Below are 22,428 nucleotides of genomic sequence, written 5' to 3'. Positions count from 1 at the left end.
TAACGGTGAAATCTTTGATGACTATACAGTCCTATCCTGACCCACAAGTTCTATTGCAGGTGGGACATGTATATGTGGTAGTGGTGGTGGTAGTGATGGCAACCATGGCTGCATTTCCCCTGGCTCTCTTCTGCTGTCTTCTGATTGTTCTTTCCATCTCTAGAATATGAACCCCGTCCCTACACAGCTGTCGCCAAGTGTTATGGTCAGCAGCAACATCCTCCAGGTCCTCGGGTCTGATCTTGCAACACACACACACACACACAATGTTAGGGTTACAATGCTTTGGATTCACCCAGGAGAATGCCTGAAAATTAGTTGGGGGGTGTGGTGTTGTCAATGAGTACCCCAACCCCTTTGCCAAACAAGATTGCGAAGGAGCACAGCACTTGAAACCCATGTTTATCTTGGTTTTCAGTCTACTGAGTATTTATCAGTCTTTAAAGGGGCTTTAAAGAAGCTGAGCAGTTAATATGAACTTTATTGATGCAACAATTCCTCAAGAAAAAAAATGAACTATTCATTATTCCATATTGAAGTCACCTCCATCTGTTATTCCACTCCAATCCCAACTGCCTCATGGACCTCCTTGCCCTTCTGCCTAAGCTGCCATCTTTTAACATCTGAACTGCCCCTTCCCACACAATCTGCTTTCCCCACACTATGCCCATCAGTCTCCTGGTAATGTATAAATAAGGGAAGCAGATGAACCTACAGAGGTTTTGTTGCTGATTGTTACAGGCCTATGCTGAGTTTAGCTTTGATTGAATTTCTAGGTCAGAATCTCTAATGGAAGCAAATTTGCTTCAACAATAGCGAGTGACGTGCTCCTACTGAAACATGAGCCTCTGGGTCAATCTGAACCTGTTAGGTGGGCCGTAGTTATATTTAATGCAGAAGAACAAATGTAATACTGCTATATGAATTATATAAAGAACATGAATTCTGAATTCCCCAATCTTCCAGAAAGACCATGGGTTTCTTATAAATGTACTCTTGACAGGAAATGCTTTCACATTTGTTATTGTCTCTATATAATTTATATTCTACATGGTATTACTTACATAAAATATAGATAGCCTCATCTCACATTCTAGTTACTGGAACTACTTTCCCTTTGATGATTTGTCCAGAGAGAGATCAACGTCCAACCTATCCTGATCACACAACGCCTGCTTAATTAGCACTCACGTTCTTTTCAATTGCATTGAAACTAATTCACAAAGGAATACCATGCCCCTGTTAAACCTTGTTTTTTGCCTCTTTACATAATTAATTTTTAAAATATGGCATAATGATGAAGATTTATGGGATACAATTCATATCCTACAGCTCTGTATAATACATCCTCTGTGTCACAAGAAATATTAACTGCTATTCCAATAAACACCAGAGAGAAGTAAGTCAGCAAATGACAGGGAAATAATACTCCCTAAAAGATCCTCAAAAGAGTTCAGTTTTGGCTCAACTCTTGCATTTGAAATTATATACTCGGGACATGAAGTGTAATAGAGAGTCATACAAGTTCCACATTGTTTTGCAAAGAAAGTGTTCCAACTTACATTCCTAGGAAGTGACAGAAGGACTGAATTTTAACAAAACACATATCTCCCATTTTTGTGTGACTAGCAATTTGTTCACTAACCAATGTACAGCAGTCACAAATAAGTATCTGCAGAGAAGAGAAACCAAACAATATGAAAAATTATGAAAGATAAGAGAAGAATCAACGATAAGGCACTTCACAAACCAGTTAGAAAACTTTGCAACACCAATGGTCTCAAAACTTCAATTAGTTTAAATTGTTAACAAAACTCAGATGTGTCTAATTTTCCAAGCTTTGTGAAACAGTCTATTGTCCATTGCTTTCTCTCATTCTCTCTTGGTAACGTGTCCACATTCTTCAAAGATGAGTCATTTTTTTGTCAAACATAATACAATACAAATATGAAATTGGAAAGCAAGCTCCAAATGTGCAAGCCTATGCATTTTAAAAACACTAAACGTACAATCAGAGGATGGTACTACAATGAAAACAAGCTATTCATACCAGTGTATCTGTGTTAACTTTTCGGCAGAGCTAACTAGTTGCTGGTCACTGATCATTTCCCATAGCCACGTAATTTTTAAAAATATTAATTTATCCAATTATTTTTAAATGTTTCCGTTAAAAACTTTGCATCATCCTTTCACATTGCAACGTGCTATGGGAAAAGTACGTAAATTCCCTCTTCTTATGAATGTGTTTGTTTGTGAAGCACTTCCATTCTTATCCCTCTGGTAACAGAGCCTGCTATATCTAGAGTTTTACTTATTTTTGCTGTATTAAAATTTGCATAAGCTTAAATATTTTTATTTAATCTCTGCTTTACTCTCTCTGGAATATAACACCAGCTTTGCCAGTTCCTTTCAAGTCCTTCATCCATAGTAACGATTTTGCAGATCTCTTATGCAAGGACTCTATCCAAGGACTTGACATTCTTCGGAGATGGCAGTGCCCCAAAACAAACACCATGCAACAAGCAAAACTGAGACAATGGTTTATAACAGTTTTGCACAACGTTCTTGATTTTTTTTTGGTTTTTCCTTTATTAATCATCCTGAGAAGAATTGACAGGTTACATGCTTGGAGGTTGTTTCCTCTTAGTGGAAAGTGCATAACTAGATCTCAGATTTCAGGGGAAAAAATTAGTTTACAGTATAATCACTTCTTTGGTATTCTGATCAAAATGTACCACTTCACACACTCTGAAGTAAATTTCATCCACTACAGGGAGCGGTTTTTAATTTACAGCAGGTTGCTGGTTGGAAATCTGAACGGCAAATTCAATTCTCACCCATGCACTATGGGGTACATGCATGATGATTTCGACCTACTATTGGCTAACATCTGGAAATGGGCCAGAAACAGCTGGAGGCCTGAAAAAACTCTGGTTGTCTTTTTTTCTCAGCTCAATTCATAGAATGAAACATTTTTGGCTCAAAATTAGTAGTGCTAAACATCTTAAATATAAAATTTGTGCATTCTCGCCTCTGATGAAATTTGGTTCCTTTGATCTTCACGGGCTGCGAATGAGGGATGAATTTTCAGGCACTTGGGTGAATCTGAAAGCTTCCACACGGTTGTACCTTCCACCAGCTGCCCCGCACAAACACAAAAGTTTCTATGATTGTTTGTAATGGTGTGATGCCCAGTCTTCACGTTTTCAAGTTTCAAACAACATGGATGTGTTTTCCAGATTCTATGTTTATTTAAAGCGGACTCTCATTGTGCTCTGTATGCGGAGTCCTACCATGTGCTCGATAATGTGATAAGTGACATGGTGTCACTTGGTCGTGCCTCCAAAGCTTTGCTGGTATTCCTACGTCTAACTTCTTGTTTTCGTCTCTTCACGGGGAGTCTGCCATTCCCCCGCTCCTGGGGTCGAGTTGTTTCAATGCTTACCTTGACAGAATGTGCCACCCTTTGCACCTGGGTTGAGTCAGTGCCAGCGACCTCTATGACAGAGCCTACTGTTCCTCTGAACTTGGGACCAGTCCTGCAAGCGTGTACCATGATGTGCGTTTCTGATGAAAATATGAATTAACTGTCCATCCGCACAATTAGTTGGCCCTCTTCAGGGTTTTAATAGATAGAAAGACTGTTGTTATTTTTCTAAATGGTCAACATTGCTATAATTTTCAGTTCTGTAAAGACGTGATAAAATTTCTCTCTGCTTAGTAAAAAAAAAGCATCCTCCAGCAAAAATACAAACATCTGTAGATGTATTGTTTAAGTGGTGCACAATTAAAGCATCTCTAGAGTGTTGATTGACAGCTTTATACTAAAGGAAGATTTTGATTTGAACAAGTGGAACTGAATTATTTTCATAAATTGCAACAGGCTTTCAGCAGCCAGTCCAGGGTACACTTAAAAATAGAATGAGTGTGCCATGCAGCATTTTGAGGCTATTCCACCTTTCAACAAGACTATCACTGGTCTTCAAACGCATTCTTTCCACATTATCGTATCTCTTTGCTCTATTAGGGCTCCAAATACAATCTTGAATGTGCGCAGGAACTTGTCACTCACAATCCCATGAGTGAAGAAATCTCTGTCCACCTCAGCCGTAATTGGCTAGCTACTAATCTTTATGTCATGTCCATTCACTGCCACAGAAAATAGCTGCTCTTCATCCACTCTGTTAATTCACTTAACATTGTGTTTAAGAACTGCCACTTCTCTTCCCATCATGAGCTCTACAGCAGAGATCCATCTATATCAATCATTCCTTAAAGGAGAGCCCTCTCAGCCTTGGGTTTATTCTAGTTCATCTCTGCTGCAGTATCTCCAGGGAAATGGAGAAGGCTGCAGACGTTCAGCAGGTCAAGCAGCATGTGCGGAATGTGAAGTTGTTAACATTTCAGGTTGATAATCATTTAGGAATTCCTAATTGCATTAGGAGGTAAATTGAGGAATCAAACATTGTAGAGAGATGGGAGTGGTGCAGAGAACAAGGAGGAGATCAACAAGGAGGTGGTGACCAAGTGAAACTGAATGATGCAAATGAAGGTGGTGCCTGTTCTGGGAGGGTGGTGAAGGCTTGTTAATCCAGCTGATCAACTAGAAACTGAATGAGTGTGGAGAAGCTGGAAAGAACACAGGAACTATTTGATGCTGAACACTGCATGCGTAATAAGAGCAGAAATAAGCCACACGTGCCTTTGAACCTGCTCCCTCACTCAATATGATCTTGACTTCAGCCACACATTTCTCCTTTAGGCCTTGCCTTGATCCCCCTTGGTACACTAAAATTCTATTTTGGCTTTAATTACATTAAGTATTCCTTTCTTGGGAACAGAATTCCAAAGCCTCACAGTCTCTTAAGAACAGAAATTCCATCCAATCTCTGTTTTAAAGAGGTGAGCACTTAGTCTAAGACTACTTTTCTTGCCTCATTTGCTCCTCAGAATTTAACATGCCTCAGTAAAAGATGGTTCAATCATTATAGATCCCTAAAGATAGTTAAATAATTTTAATACATAAATGCAGATTATTGTTGTTTATCTCTTTAATTGCTAGTCAACACTCTAGTATCCATTGTGAAGCTCGTGGAAACCCAGTGTTGAGCTCTTTTGCCAAACTCGTTGTCTAGTTTCATATGCCTGACTTCCGCCTCCATCCCCAATGTCCCATTCATACCAGCCGCCCAAGTTTGTCTCCTTCCAACAACACCCTGACTGATTCCCCCTACCCTTTGTCTAACCCATCCAACCTCCCACAATCAACCCTTCCACATGGCCCAATGTCTGTCCTCCTTCACCCCTCCGTGTCCATCTCCCCCATCTTCCTAGGTCCAGTTCCGCTCCATGTTCAAACCTAACTCACCCCACCTCCCAATTTTGACATTTTTTCAGCCTCCCCTATCGCACTCTCTCTCCCTCCCCACCCTCCAACTCCCCCTCAAAATCCCATGCTCACATCCCCCCACAATGTCCCATTCTCCCGGATTTCTGTCTCACCCTCATCCTGACTCTCTGCTTGCTCCCTCCCTACCAGGCAGCCAGTTTCCTAAATCTGGCAGGGGTGAAATTGCCTTATAAAACGTAAAGTCCATCCTGCAGCAAATTTGAAGGGAAGGTCTGGAAAACCAAATTTCCCAGTTGCTAAATTTTACTTCCCAGTTCAGGAGCATCAGGGTGATCATCTTTGTAAATCCTGATTAATCATGTTTTTAAAGTTCTCACTTGCACAATTACTTTCTCCTTTAACCATTGCGCCAACCTCGTTTTGTCTCAGACGTCTCTTCACATAAATAATAGTTAATGAAATCAGCTGCATCACACATAAAACAGCACTACTAATAGAATATGCCCAAGAAATAAATTACTTGCTAATCTCATACAGCACTTGTCTCCATTTTTAATATTATAATGAAGCTGTCATTTCTTCAATCTGAGAATGAACTTTATAAATAACAGCTGCTCCCCATTGAACCTTAGAATATTGTTGCCACTGACTTGAAAGGAACTGAATTTGGGATGTTGAATAGAATATGCAGTGGTCCATTTTATGTTACTGATTAGGGTGAATTTCTTAGCAATGTGATCCAGATTAAGTTATTCAGCCTCTGAGCAAATTTCACAATACAGATCAGAACATCACTGAATTTTACTTCTTCCCCACTTTTCTCTCTCTCTGCCCCACATCCTTTGGTATCCTCACTCAGCAAATAATTGTTGATAGTGTGCGAAGGGTGACAGAACCCTTCCAATATTTCATGTCTTTAATTGCTGTACGTTGCTCTGTTCTCTACCTGAAGTACAATCCACTTCTCTGTGTCAGCCAAGATCGCCCAACTGAGCCCACTCCGTCCGCTTGTGTTTGACCCATCTCCCTCTCTACTCGCTACTACCATCAGGCGGGAGAGCAGTTGGTGCCGTGTAGACATCGGCCTCCGGGAACGTCTTCACTCACCTCAGCACTGAACTGACTCTGCAGCCTGAAGACTCTCGGGGGCTCTGCAGATCACGTTCTAAGTATTATTTACTTTTTTAATTATTTGCATGATTTGTTCTTTTTTGCACATTGGATGTTTGTCGGTCTTTGTTCTGTGTGGTTTGTCGTCAACTCTAATGTGTCTCTTTGTTTTGTGGGTGCCTGCAAGAAGATGCGTTTCGAAGTTGTACATGGTATGCACCATTTAATAATAATTTTACTTTTGAATTTTTGAATGTAAGAACACAAGTTATATAAAAAAAGAGTCCCAAAAATTGTTGTCAAAGTAACAGTGAAGTGAATGGCATTCAGTGTTATTGGACTCGAATGCTTCAGCAACATCATCTGAGGGAAGATAGGGGGTTTAATTCAGAACGCAAATGTCGCTCTTTGAATTGAATCACCTCACAGTTAGATTTGATAAAGTGGCATCTCACTGTTCACTTCACTTGTAAAGCATTTGTATGTTTCATGCAAACTAAACTTGCTTGAAAAAAGTTAGTTGTTTCAAGTAAAGCACCTATTTAATAACTTCAAGTGTGTCAATTACAGCCAAACCATCTCCGTGGCACTGAAATTATCTATTTGAGGCCAATGCGTTCAAATAGATAATTAGTTCAAGTATGAATTTTTGCTGGTTTAAATTCAAAATATATCAACTTTATTTTTTAAACAGTTTTAAGAATATAGAGTTGTAGACCATTGAAACAAACCCCTTGGCCTACAGCATTTACACCTACTATCCTGTACATGCATACTAATCCCATTAACTTGCTTTCATTCCGTATCCCACTATACACCAGAGAATAAAGAAACTGCAGATGCTGGAATCTGGAGCAGGAGTTTCCTTGAGGAACTCATATGTTGAGCATTCTTGTAGGAAGAAAGGAATTGTCGACATTTTGGATCGAAACCTTGCATCGGGATTAATGCAGGGTTTCAACTTAAAACGTTGAAACTTCCTTACCTACAGTAGGTGCTGCTCAACTCCCTGAGTTCCTCTCGTAGGCTGTTTGTTTCTCACACTATGCATTGCTCATTCAAGTACCTGTCCAAATGCCTTTTAAATGTTGTTCCTAATCCTGCCTTCACTACCTCCTTATTCTAGATACCAGCTCTTTTTTGTGTGAGAAATTTACCATTCTGATCCCCTATAAAAGTTCAATGTTTGGAGTAAATTTATTATTGCTTTACCACATACTATGTGAGATTCATTTCCTTGCGGGCATTCACAGGAGAACAGAGAAGTACAATAGAATCAACGAGAAACTACAAACAAGCAACCAATGTGTAAAAGAAGACAAACCAAGCAAATACACAAAAAAATTAAATCAACCAATAAGTAAATACTGAGACCATGAGTTGGAAAGTCCTTAAAAGTGTATCCATATTTTGTAGTGTCAGTTCATTGTTGAGGTTAGTGAAGTTATCCATACTGGTTCAGGAGTCTGATGGTTGATGGTTCTTGAAACTACTATTTACACTGTCTAGACCTCTTATAATTTACATGTCAGCTCCTAGCCTCCTTCACTCCAGGAAAAAGCAGACCTTGCCTATCCAGTCTCTCCTAATAGCTCAAGCCTGTTAATCCAGGTTACATGCTTGTGAGTCTTCACTACACTCTCTTCTTGTCATTATTTTTTCTCTCTGAATTCCACTTTTTTTTTCTCAATAAGTCTGCTTTAGTACTTGATTTGGCATCAAGCTTGCCTATTTGTTGTACTTAACTTATTCTTTGTGTTCTTAATTTTACAATACTTCCAGCTGATTGGCTAAGGAGATTCACAGGTACTTTCTCTGTTCACTCATCTCCTGTTCCTTCCCCCAACACTGTCTTGCTAGCTCACATTTCCAGCAACTTGCCACGCAAAAGGATTTAAAAGCCAAAATACACCAGAACAGGTCTAAACAACCACACATGCTGTTCAATGTAAGGGCACAGAAAAAACGTATGTCCCAATTATAGAAAAAAAACATTGGCAAATATTCAGTGTCAAATTGTATTTGGCATATATAGTGCAGTTGATTTTAACTTATTATCATTTGGTATAATACATAGATCATGATAGCAGTTGGATTCATTGGACTACAGGGGAAAAACATTTGTTTTTATGAAAAATAATTTAATATTTTATTCATCAAACAATTGAATTCTGTCTGCTAATTGGCATGCAGAATGGGTGTAAGATGTAAATTATTTCTCTTCACTGATCACAGAATTATAAAATGGTGTATTATTTATGTTTATTTGGATAGAATCTAGTCTAGCTCAGCAAACAGAATTATTTGTAGAATAAAACTATTCAACATGAAGATCTTTCAGGTGACTGTCATGACATGAATGAACTGTGGCCACCCTGAATATTGCGTCTGGTTCTTAACAACTAACTTCCTAGGAAATAGCCACAGCAACCATTAAAATGTTAACCTGCAGTAGGAAACAAGGTCTTCTCACTCTCAAAGGCAAGTTGAACACAAGGTCCTTTTGAATAAACCTTCTGAAATACACTGAAACCATCAGTGCCCTTAGAGACAGCTGCATCGGTCAGAAAGTATAGCAATGCCATTGTCCACTGAGGCCTAAAAATAATGCAAAATGCAAATATAAAGCTAAAAAATTCAGAGAAAAAATTGTACATATGATATAAATACATTTTGTAATCCCAGCTCCCTGTGAAAAATTTTTGCATGAAGGTATCAATATAAGTAGAGGAATCAACTTTCTAAGAGAAATATTTTACACGACTTGCATTTATCTGTTACAGAATAATTATGTTAATTATCTAAAGTTATAAGAGCTTTACTTACTAATAATTATGTACCTTTAATTTCCAATTCCCACCCTAATAAACTCATCTTTAGCTGGGATGTACAGTGTTCTGCACCTCCATCCTACAGCGGGATGGTCAGAAAGCCTTCCACTTCTTCATTGAACAAAGCCCAACCATTTTCTCTGAACCAATGCACTCTATAGTCAAGCTGAGCTCATTCTTGTATTAACTGCCTCCTTCTTCAGGTCCTTTCACCTTTTCTAGGCCAAAGGCAAAACAATGGGAACTCTCCCAAGCCCTCTTTTTCGGTAGGATAACTTACTTATTGCCTGCTACGCTTCCAGCATTTAAGACAACAATGAAGTTACTCCATCTCTGGTGGTGTTCAGGGATCCTTCATCATGTCAGTAACTTCCTCTCGCTTTTTACTACTGTCAGTTATGCAAGTCCCGGGTGGAGACTCAGGAATACGATCACACTCAGATGCAGAAGGATTCTTCATTGGTTCTTCTGTAACAATTTTAATTACCAATCAGGGTTGTTAGCCGAGAGCTGAACCTTCAAACCTGGAAGACCAGTGGACCACCCTTAGTCTGTCCTTTACCCTTTGGCATGATTGACACTACCAAGAGCCAAAGCACAAAGCTCAGACTCCAGCCAACTTAGCTCTTTGGGCCATTGTGGCACGCAACGCTCCAACCCTCCAAACCACAGCAATGGTGTGATCATCTTGGAGGTTCTGTGGGACAAAGGATACAATTTTTGTTTCAATCCTATTTGCATATTCTCCCCCAATTCTTTATCTGTGCCAGCACTGGTCCTGCATTCACAAATAACTCCAAAACCTCACTGTTCCTCTCACTTTCACGTGGTCTATCTCTGATTTTTTTCCCTTTTCTAGATAGATTTGTTTCCATCTCAGATTAAGCCACATACATCCATTAAAGTCAGCCAACACTTAGAGTTACTTCAATTGTACATAAGTCTAGTAAGATTGGCATTTGTTTTCAGAATCAGAATTATTATCACTGTTGTGAAACTTGTTGTTTTGTTACAACAGTATAATGCAAGGGATAAAAATACTACAAGTTACCATAAAATAAATAGATCAAAACAGGAACGGCAATGTTGTACTCATGGCTTCAAGGACCATTCAGAAATCGGATTTTTCCAGTTTTTCCATCAGTTGTATTTGTTCAGCTGATGAGATGTTCTACATACATGGCTCTGAAGCATCTGCATCTTTCCTGTATCATGACTTCCCCTCTAACATGGAATCACTGACCACTCACATTGATTTCCTGCAGGTTTTCTTTCACCCCCCTCCTCCTGAACAGAGCAAGGATAATGTTCTCCCAGTCATCACCTTCCACTCCATCTGTCCATCCATTCAACAGATCGCCCTGATCAATTACTGCCTCCACCAGTGTAGATGCCACCACCAAGCATGCCTTCCCCCATCTCGCACTCCAGCATTTTGGAGGGACAGTTTGGGACTTCCTGGGACACTCTTCTGTCTTCTCCACCATTCCACTTCTTACAGCAATTTCCTGGACAACTGCAGGAGATGCAACATCTCATTGTCACCATCTGAAGATTCAAGCAACCTTTCCACAGGAGTTCACTTGCATTTCTTCTATTCTAGTGCACTACATTAATTGTTAACAATATAGCCTACTCAACTAAAGAACTAAATGCAGATTGGGACTCTACTACTGCAGCACCTGCCTTCATTCCACAAGGGAAACATTGTGTTTCCTGCTGCTTGATATTTCTGTTCTCCATGTTATCCCTGGTCCATCTGTCACTGGCTCTATGCTTGTAAATGTGAGGAAGATCATTTCATCTTACGTTCAGTCACACTGCAGCCACCTGAGTCCCAATGAAGCCTCAAAGCTTGACTATTTATTCCCCTCCGTTGTTGTTGCCTGGCCTACTGAATTCCTCCAGCATTCTATGTGTGTTCCAAGATTTCTGGCATCTGCAGAATCTTGTGTTTGGGCTACCTCACTTTCTATGCCTTAGTACCAGCCATTTGAGACATTGGATAGTTTCTCCATTGGCAGAGTTTGACCTGTTGGGCATGTCCCACATCCCTGCATTTTGCAACTTTTACATTTCTTATAAATAAATGTTCTGATTTTCTCAACCACATCCTCCGATTTAGAGCTCATCCTCCAGACAACACTGACCTTACCCTATCAGAAAATTTCCCTTTGTCCTAACCATTCCCCTCTCTCCTCCTTACAATACAGGAGTCCCCGTTTTTTGAACATTCGCTTTATGTCAACTCGCTGTTACGAAAGACCTATATTAGTTACCTGTTCTCACTAACAGAAGGTGTTTTCACTGTTACAAAAAAAGGCAGCGCATGCCCCAAGCAGCCAAATTCCTCCCCCGGACCACATTTTAGCCGGCATTGCTTAAACACGTGCCTGTGAGCATCAGTGCTTTATGTTGATTTATTTTGTGCATCTGTTAGCAAGATGAGTTCTAAGGTATTGGAAAAGCCTTAAAGAGCACGTAAGGGTGTTACACTTAGCGTAAAACTAGACATAATTAAGCGTTTCGATTGTGGTGAAAAAAGTAAGGACATAGTGAGTTTGGCTAAGGGTCTGTGGAAGTTGACCAAGATGACATTGAACAGGCTTTGGCATCCCATGACCAAGAACTGAGAGATGAAGAGCTGATGAAGAGGAAAGGATAACAATTGAAGCCGAAAGCAATAGCGAACGGCCCAAAAGTGAAGACATCCAGGAACTGAACGGGAAGCAATTGTGTGAGATTTTCGCTGCGATTGACAACGCTGCAATGATTGCAGAAAAGTATGACTTTAATTTTGAAAGGGTACATAGGTTTAGGGCATATTTGCAGGATGGTTTGAGTGCTTACAAAGAACTGTATGAAAGAAAAATGCACGAGGCTAAGCAGTCAAGCATACTGTCGTTATTCAAGCCTTTCACATCAGCCACAGCAGACGATGAAATTCAACCTTCGACACTGAGGCAGGCAGACATAGAAGGTGACCTGCCTGCCCTGATGGTAACAGACGACGATGAGATGACACCCCAGTCTCCCACCACCCCAACCTCCGACGACTCAGCCTAACACACCATCATCAGTGTCCTCACTGTCTTCCCGATTCCGGTAAGTGAAACTACACTGGGCGTACATTATTTCTACTTTATATAGGCTGTGTATTTTTATGTGTTATTTGGTAGCTTCATAGCTTAAAGGTTATTGGAAAGAGTGTTTCTGCCGGGAGCGCTTGCGCCGTGTGTTTTTGCCGCGAGTGCTGCCGAGAGAGCTTGCGTGAGATTTTTGCTGCGGTGAACATTGCTGCAATAGTTGTAGAAAAGTATTCCTACATTATATAGGCTGTGTATTTATCAGATCATTCCTGCTTTTACTATATGTTACTGTTATTTTAGGTTTTATGTGTTATTTGGCAAGATTTGGTAGGTTATTTTTTGGGTCTGCGAACGCTCACAAATTTTTCCCATATAAATAAATGGTAATTGCTTCTTCACTTTACGACATTCCGGCTTACGAACCGTTTCATAGGAACGCTCTACCTTTGGATAACGGGGGAAACCTGTATAGTACTATTTTATTTCCTCTCTTTCCCAGTTCTCAGGAAGAGTCAGTGAACTGAAATGTTAACTGTTTCTATTTCTACATTTGCTGCCTGCCCTGCTGAATGTCAGCAGCAATTTATTTCAGATTTCTAACATACACAGATTTTTGCCTGTGTTTCTTGTTTTGCACAAGAATTTCTGAAATAAATTACTTACAAAGTTTAATTTCAATTCAAAACAGTTTCTTTTTATTGAAATATGTGTGCTTAATGCTGTTATTTTTTATAAAATATCCCACCACATTCATGGCATATCAAAATACTGGAAATTTGAAAAAAAAAGCGCAAATGCTGAAAATGGTCTGATGGGAAGTCATTGATTCTCTACTACCTGGCCAGCTGAGTACTGTATTTTTTTAATTTAATTTTTTTGGTCAGCATAACAAAACTTTCAATTTCCAGATGCATTTGCATTTCTTCCTCTCACAGATATCAGCTATCAGAACACTTCCTTCAAAATACAGACATCACCACAACATCCTATACAAAAGCCCTTATTAGTATAGCAGACAGGTTTACATCTACATACTGCAGAAAAGGTTGCCATATTTTATGATAGTACTGTATTTACAGCATTTTCTGTTTATCACCTTGCCAATATGAGGGAAATTCTAGCCGTCCATTTTGTTTACAATAAAGTAACTAACAGAGCAGTGGCTGAGCGACGTTGGGAGTACAGAGTGTTGTAGAATGATGAGATGAGGCTGGAGGAGTTTACATAGGGACAAGGCAATGAAGTCATGGCATACTTGTAAACAAAGAGTACTGCAGCCATTACAGCTGCAACCTCACATCTCCAGCGACTGGGGAGCAATTCAGACCTCCCATACTGTGGAGTTTGATCATTCTCCTTGTTTCCTCCAGGTGGCCCACTTTCCTCCCACATCGCAATGCATACAAATTGGCTGCTGCTGTTTGACTTTGATTTTTTTTGTATTGACCTTGTTGTTTTTGTTTCCATTGTGCTCATTCTTGCAAAATTGCATATAATTTTTGTTTAATATATGATTTTCTTGTGAATGTTGCTTATGTGACTCTGTGCTTGTGAGGCTCCTGCAAGTAAGTTTTTCATTGCCACTTGTGCATGCATGTACTTGTACATGTGGTAGTAAACTGCTTTCGTAACAGTAGAATCTGGGGGGAGTTGAAAGGAATTTGGGTAGAATTTGGGTAGAACTCTCTACAAAAATGAGATTTATGTAGGTTTAATATAAAACCTCCATTAGGTGTTAAAGATGGTGTTGGAGGGTGACTTCTTCCAGTTCATCAATGAAGCGGTTAAATTCTTCCTATTCTAATGTCCTTATTTTCCTCTTCTGGAGTCCTATTGGGATCTGGTGGGATCTTGATCGATAGCGACACGCAAAACTGCGGTTCGGCATGACAGCATGTTCCTGTTCTTGGAACTCGCCGATAAGTCACACTTCGATATGTCCAGGTTCGGCCTGAAGCCAGGTGACCTCGAGACCTTGGAGACCGTGCGCGGTCCCAAATCCTCTCTGGTGTCACAAACTGAAGCACATAGCGGGAGCAGGAACATCGAAGACAGCGTGAGAGGTTGTTAAAGGGCTCTGCACTCGGTAATCAATCTCTCTCTCTCTCTCTCTCTCTCTCTCTCTCTCTATCTCTCTCGATGGTGAGGGTGAGTCTGCTGCTGATTCTCAACTCAGGGAACTTGATATAAAAAGTAGCGCTTCAGGCTGACTAACATCAAAGTACCGACTGTGGTCTCCCCTCTTGCTGTGGAAGGAGTGATGTCTGTCTCTCCCTTGTGAGAGAGAGAGAGTGCCTGTGGGATATTGAAAATGTTGCAGCGAACCGTCAGTTCTTGATGGACTGTGGACCATGGTCTCTCACTAGGGGCTTTGCTGTTGTTTACATGTTGGGTGGTGGGAATGCTGATGCTCTATGCTAGAATAAATAGGGGAGAGGGCTGATGAGCCTTCCTGCTGCTTATGCATGGGAGGCAGGGGACTTTGTGGTTCTAACGCTTTGTCCGTCATTCATTCTTTGGGAGGTTTTCTTCTGTTTCGGGAATGTCTGTGGAGAGTAAGAATTTCAAGTTGTATATTGTATACATTCTCTGATATTAAATGGAACCATTGAACCATTGAAATATTGGTCCAGCATGGATTCTCTGTGCACGTATTAGTGCAGGGACAAGAAAAAGTAAACAGAGAGGCCATTGTGTGAGTGAGGCATTGTTAGAGTGGTCCAAATTTGACTCAGTAGGCTTAGGCAAGAACAAGCTTGGAAACACAAGGCAGAGGTTTGAAGTAAGTAAGAAAGTTTCTAGTAAGTTTTTTCTTGTGTGCTGAGAATGAATCTAGAGGTAGTGGTATGCTCCTTGTGTGAGATGTGGGAAATTTGGTAGACCTCCTTTCTCCCTGATAACTAAATCTGCACAAAGTGTATCGAGCTGCAACGTCTTCGAGGCTATATTAAATAACTGGAGCTGCAGCTTGGTGAGCTTTGGCTGATATGGGAGAATAAGAAGGTGGTAGATAGGAGCTACAGGGAAGTGGTCACGCGTAAGCTGCAGGAGATAGGTACCTGGGTGGCTGTCAGGAGTGGGAAAGGGAATAGGCAGCCAGTGCAGAGTACTCCTGTGACCGTTCCCCTTAATGGTAAGTATTCTGCTGGTGGGTGGAAAGACCTACCAGGAGGAAGCCACAGCAACTAGGTCTCTGGCACTGAATTGAGCCCTGTGGCTCAGAAGGCAAGGGGGAGAAGAGGAGTGCAGTAGTGATGGGGACTTCCATAATCAGAGGAGCAGAATACAAATTCTGTGGATGTGAAAGAGACACCTGGACGGTATGTTGCCTCCCAGTTGCCTGGATCAGGGATATCCTGGATCAGGTCTACGGCATTCCAAAGGGAAAGGATGAACAGCTGAAAGTCAATGTACTCATTTTTATAGGAAAATGGAGGAGGTCCTGAAGAGAGAGTATAGGGAGTTAGGCAGAAAGCCGAAAAGCAGGACACCCACGGTAGTAATCTTTGGATTTCTGCCTGTGCCACGCACCGGTGAGGGTAAGAATGTGATGACTTGGCAGTTGAATGTGTGGCAAAAGAATTGGTGCAGGGGGCAGGGTTTTGGATTTCTGGATCACTGGAATCTCTTCTGGGGAAGTTATGACCAGTACAAAAAGGATGAGTTGCACCTCACCCTGAGGGAACCAATATCCTTGTAGGAAGGTTTGCAAGAGCTGTTGGGGTGGGTGTGAACTCACTTGACAGGGGATTGGAATCAGAGTGATAAAGCTGAGGAAGGGGCAGTTGGTATACAAATGCAGTGTGTTGTGAGACTGTGAGGAAGGACAGGCAGATGACAGGGCAAAATTGCAGTCAGTGGGATGATTAACGGGTAACAAGGGGCTAGTCACGGTTTGGAAGGTGTTATATTTGAATGCATGTGGCCACCTCTGAGTTGCTGCTGAAAGAAGATCATATTTGGGAGCTTAACATCCAAGGATACACCTTGTATTGAAAGGACAGGCAGGTAGGCAGAGGGGGTTAGGTGGCTTTGTTGGGAAAAAATGATATCAAATCTTTAGAAAGAGGTGACATAGAATCAGATGTAGAATCCTTGTAGGTGAAGTTATGAAATTGCAAGAGTAAAAAGACCCTGAAGAGAGTATATACAGGCCTCCAAACAGTAGCCTGGCTGTGGGCTACAAAGTACATGGGAGAGAGAAAAAACATGTCAAAAGGGCTATGTTGCAATAATCATAGGGAATTTCAATACACATGTACATTGGGAAAACTTGGCTGGTTCCCCAAGAGAGGGAATTTGTAGAATTCCTATAAGGTGGTTTTTTAAGAGAAGCTTGTGATTGAACCCACTGGCAGAATGTCAATTCTGGATTGGGTGTTATCTAATGACCAAGATTAGACCAAGCTAAAATTGGATGTATCATTATTATAATAGAGTAAATTGAATTATGGAGACATGAGAGAGGAGCTGGCCAAAGATAAATGGAAGGAGACATTAGCAGGGATGACGGCAGATGTTTCTGGTGGAAATTTGGAAGGTGCAGTGAAGATGCTTCCCAATGAAGAAGAGGTATTCTAAAAGGATGATGAGACAACTGTGGCTGACAGGAGAAGTCAAAGACAGCATAAAAGCAAAAGAGAGGGCAAATAATATGGCAAAGATTAGTGGGAAGGTAGACAATTTAAAAAGAACAGCAGAAGGCAATTAAAAAGGCCATTAAGTGAGAAAAGATGAAATATGAAGATAAGTCAGCCAGTAATATAAAAGAGGATCGAAGGAAGGTTTTTCAAGTATATGAGTAAAAGAGAGTTAAGAGTGGATATCACACCACTGGAACATGATGCTGAAGAGGTAGTAATGGGGACAAAGAAATAGCAGAAGAACTTAAGGGTTAACATATGAGGAGCTTTTGAAAGCTCTGGGCCTGTACTCACTGAAGTTTAAAAGAATCAAGGGGGAATCTCATTGAATGCTATTGAATATTGAAAGGTCTTGCTAGAGTGGATATGGAGAGTATGTTTCCAATTGTGCAGGAATTCAGGACCAAAGGGCACAACCTCAGAATTGATAGGCATCCATTCAGAAAAGAGATGAGGAAATATTTCTTCAGCCAGAGGGTGGAGAATCTCTGGAATTCTTTGCCAAAAACAACTGTGCAGGCCAAGTCACTGGGTATATTTAAGACAGAGGTTGATAGTTTTTTGATTAATCAATGCATTAAAGGTTATGGGGAGAAGGTAGGAGGATGGGGTTGAGAGGAATAATAAACTGGTCATGCTGGAATGGTGGAGTAGGACTGATGGGCCTAATCTGGCTCCTAGGTTTTACGGTCGTAAGGAATGATGCTATGAGAAGATCCATAACTGGGATCCACTGTGGATGAGTTCACATAGGTATAATGAATGATTAAGGCTTAGCCTGGGTTAGGACAGAGCACTAGAGATTTTGTAGATGTGTAGAGGGGTATGGTGGAATCTTTGGTGCATTCTATATTTCCTGTTCTGCCATGACACCCCTAATATCTGTCCTCCTCTAATGGATGTCCAATATTTCACACAGTATTAATTTGTGGGTCAATTAAATGATTATGCAAATTTATTATAGTTTTTCTACTCACAGAAGATCTTTGAGTTGCTTCCAAGAATTCCATCTGCTGCACAGATTTTTAATACAATCAGTATTAGCATCGTTGGCATTCATTTGTCGATTACAATGTTGGCATCTGAATATTTCAGCACCACTTAATGTTGATTTCCAGCATGATTAGTCACTGACACCAGGTTTGTAACTGAGCATCTGGGACAATGCTCTGCTCACATCACTGCTGATCCTGGGACTGTTGAATTTTCTGTACTAGGAATCTGTAATTAGGAATGTCACTTATTCATTCAAACTCCTTCAAAGAAGAACAAGATTGCAAATGCCCCAATACTCTGGGATTTTGGAATGCATCATTACAATCTTTATTTCTTCCATCCACCATGCTCTAGCTCAAAATATTTGCCCCTCACTATGCTAGAGGTAGAAGTTTCATAATATTAATAATAATAATAATAAGTACTTTATTGATCCTGAGTGGGAAATTTCTTTAAAGCAGCAACATTTAAAAACGCACTTAGTAGTGTGCAGATTTAACTAATTATAAAGTACAGAATAATAATATACACAATAATTTACCAATGTGCAATAATAATGTAAAAAATAATAAAACAGAGACTATCGTACTATGATGTGTGTTCTCCTGTCACACAGATATGAACGGCTGTATATGCTTTTTGTATTTGGTAGGAAAGAGTTTACATGAGTATTGTGAATGTATTGAAGCATTTTGATCCTGGTGAATGACGAAGCCATCTGGGTAATTTCTCAGACAACATTCAATTTTTAGAAAGTAACAGCCAAACAATGGAGTAGGTAAATCAAAACTGACATTGTAAGATTTTATTTATTTATTTGGGCATTCATTGTGGAATAGGCCTTTCTGGCCCAGCAACACCCTATTTAACTCCTGCCTAATCACAGGACAATTTGCAACCAATTATCCTACTAACCGGTACATCTTTGGACCGTGGGAGGAAGCGGGAGCACCCAGAGGAAATCCAAGCGGTCACGGGGAGAACGTATTATCTCCTTACAGAAGGTGTCAGAATTAAATCCAAACTCTGATGCCCTGAGCTGTAACAGCATTGTGCTAACTGCTATGCGACCATGGTGCCCTTAAAATAAATGCACATAAATTTTAAAATACACCATATCCTCGTTATATGCGTTTTCAGACAATGCGGATTCAAAGTTATGCATCGAACCTATTTCTACCAACTTCTCCTTATATGCGTCTAAAACTTACAGTTATGTGAAGCTGTTAGGACGAGAAGCACAGCTTTCCCGCCAATACAAGTCATATGCGCATGCCTCACAGTCTCACTACCGCCAGTCTCGCATTGGTTTTGGCAGCACGTGGATGTGCTGTCTTGCGCTCTTAAACTTCTGTTGTTATTACCTATGACGCACTGACTTTGTGTGCTTGAAATATTTAACGATGCTAAGCATCCTATGTCAAGTCCTGGGCCATCTGCCAAGCGGCAGCAAACCGTTTTAACGCTTGAAATAAGTTGGAAATTATAAAAAGGGCCGCGTCAGGTGAAGGTAACACAGCTCTGGGATACTACCTCAGCCTGGGTGAGTCCACGATCAGAAACATAAAGAAAAATGCTGAGAAAATAAGAAGTGCAGTGATTGATTCATCACAAGTGTCTTCAAAGATTGTTACCAAAGTGCGTAACCTGATTATGACAAAAATGGAGAAAACGTTTGAGTTTGTACATTGAGCATTAAACAAAGGGAAAAACAACACTCAGTTCCGATCATCTTCGTGTGAAAACTTTGGAAATTTATGGTCGCCTTTGTTCAGAGGCTAGTGAGGAAGTGTCAAGTGATATTGTTAGCTTTAATGTAAGTAGGGGATGGTTTTCTAAGATTGTTAATCGTCACAGGATTCACAACTTAGTTGTGCGTGGTGAGTGAGCTAGTGCTGACCATGAAACTGCTGAACGCTACCCTGTGCAGCTGCGGGCTATGATAGCTGAGTTAGGCATCACACCAAAGCAGGTGTTTAATGCAGACGAGACCGGGCTTTTTTGGAAGCGTATGCCCAAACGCACTTACATAAGTAAGGATGAAAAGACTGTGTTAACTTTCTATGATTTATTACGTTGAATATTACTTTAAATTGATGAAATATAATACAAATGTTGCCTTGTGGTACTGCTTTTGTGTTGTATTGGTATGAAAATGTGAATAAATTACAGATAAAACATATTTAAGAAGCCCTCCAGAACACATCCCTATTTTTTCCATTTAAATAATTATTCACATTATGCATTTTCCATACTATGCATTGACTGCGAGGAACGTATCCCTCACATGTAAGGAGGATAGGGTGTAAGTAAAAGACAGAAAAGTAGGGGGAAATTGTCCTGTTAAAAATGTCTAACATTGATCTCATACATGAATGAAAGAGCCTCATTGTTTCAAGTTGTTCCCTTCTGGGCTGATTACAATTGAATCAATAACGGCACATCATTCTACAGCTACTTAAGCTCTTGATTTCCAGTTTTAATTTTCTGCAGTAGATTTAATGGGAAAATCCATCAAGTCCTTAAAAATAAAGGGGAGATGGGTAGCAGATCTTTTTTGTATGAAATAAACAATGGATCTATTGCAAATGACCTGCTAATTTTGGAAATTTGCAGCTTACCAACTCTCACTAAATATCCCAAACTTGCCGGCTGGTTTGTGCATTAATAAGGGCTTATGCTGTTATTTTTCCACGCTATTGCGCACTATCATAGTGCACAGTTTTACAAAAGCATATCCCAATCTTAGCAAAAATGCTGTATCCAAGTGAACAGAAGAAACAACTGAATTTTTAGTTATTTTTAAACAATTGCCCAACATGGAAGTGTTCAGTATTAAGTAGGTTATGGGCATGGCCTCCTCCAGATCACCCTATTTCATTAACACTAAACTCTGCTTCATCCAAAAGATCTTACCTTGACAAACTTGTACTCCATGAACAAGCCAGAAGTTAATAATCCTGGGCAGGGAGGGAAGTGAGCAAAGTGTCAGTGCCTGTCAATCACAGCCCTTGTCTAGATCTGAGGGCTATAGCAGTCATCCACCTTGGGTAGCTTACAGCAAGAACCAAACTTGCTTAAATATGGATTTGAATTCTCATTTCTAAATCTCAATGTAAATTTTGTAACAGTGCAGTTGGCTATACAGATAGCTCCAGTCATTATCTGTGACAACACCTGTCACTCTCCTTACATGGAATTAGAAGACTTGGCATCCCAAGGCTGAACTGATCTGCGCTGAGCAAATTTGCATAAATATGAACTGATCTGCATCAATTCAGAACCAGAAGCTGCTTCAGACTTTATCCCTGGTTGCATGGAGGATTTGAATGGCAACTACAGCCTGCGAAGTAATCACAATTTGTGTTACAAATTATGTTTATCGGAGCACCACTCCTTCAGATTCGAATATTCAAATGCTTGATTATTATCCTGCATGTTATCAGAAAAAAATTGGTATAAATGTGTACAATTCACCTAAAACTTTCAGCTGTGAAATAATTCTGCTTGGCAAATGTTTGATAGTAATTGAAGCAACTCAACGTTGAGAGGAAGCAATTGGCCAGTAACTTAATGTCAATGCATCTGCCTTGTGGGTCATTGACATACATCACAAGCCCCCAGCATCAGTTGACTTTAACGGAATGAATTCTGTAAGTTCTCATTTCAGTCAACATATGCAATCAGAGACATGATTTCAACTCATCATTCCATGCAAGCAATGCACATAGTACCTTTTCTTAAGTCTTAGTTAATGAACAATTCTTATACCGTGAAGTTCTGATTATTAGCAGAAATCCCTACCTACATCCATAAAGATTAATGCATGATTCTTATACCATGAATGTCTATGTGACTTCCTCTGATTATCAGCAGAAATCCTTATTTAGATCCACAAATAAGATTCTGAGGGATTTTTTTGTTTTGATTGAAGGAAAATTGGAAAAATCTAATTCTGAAGTTAGAGCTTCACTTTAAAAAAAAAATATGGGCTGTGCCTGACTTTGGTTGGTGGGGTGAAATCATGTGAGAATATCAATCGCCATTTCTGCTTGCCTTCTCAAAACCAGCTACAGATGAATGTGAGCAACACACACAAAATACTGGAGGAACTCAGCAAGTCAGGTAGCATCTATGGAGGAGAATAAACAGGCAATGTGTTGGGATGGGACCCTTCTTCATCAGGACTGAAAAGGAAGTGGGGGGGGGGTGAGAAGCCAGAATAAGAAATGGGGGGAGTGGGTGGAGCAGGAGCTGGTAGATGATAGGTGAAACCAGATGGGGGGAGGAATGATGTAAGAAGAAGTGTGGTGATAGGTGGAAGAGGTAAAGGTCTGAAGTAGAAGGATTGTGATAGGAAAGGTTTCTTGCATGCTCCTGACACAAGGTACATTTCTCCTCCTCACAGT

The 22,428-nt window shown here is 40.3% G+C and overlaps 1 protein-coding gene across 10 annotated transcripts in view; it reads right to left on the bottom strand.

The window, feature by feature from the left end:
• Window positions 1-22,428, bottom strand: part of tnrc6c1 (trinucleotide repeat containing adaptor 6C1) — a 601,775-nt gene that overhangs the window by 548,370 nt on the left and 30,977 nt on the right. Inside the window, exon 1 of one of the 10 annotated variants that reach the window (XM_073026002.1) lies at window positions 9,840-9,848. The exons of the other annotated variants lie outside the window; for them this stretch is intronic. The gene's annotated coding sequence lies outside the window, so the exon portion shown is untranslated. Of the gene's footprint in view, window positions 1-9,839; window positions 9,849-22,428 lie in introns of those variants that run through there. 10 annotated transcript variants of the gene reach the window in all.

Source organism: Hemitrygon akajei, chromosome 22 (assembly GCF_048418815.1).
Source record: "Hemitrygon akajei chromosome 22, sHemAka1.3, whole genome shotgun sequence".
NCBI classification, from domain to species: Eukaryota; Metazoa; Chordata; class Chondrichthyes; order Myliobatiformes; family Dasyatidae; genus Hemitrygon; species Hemitrygon akajei.
This window is presented reverse-complemented; position numbering and strand designations above follow the sequence as displayed.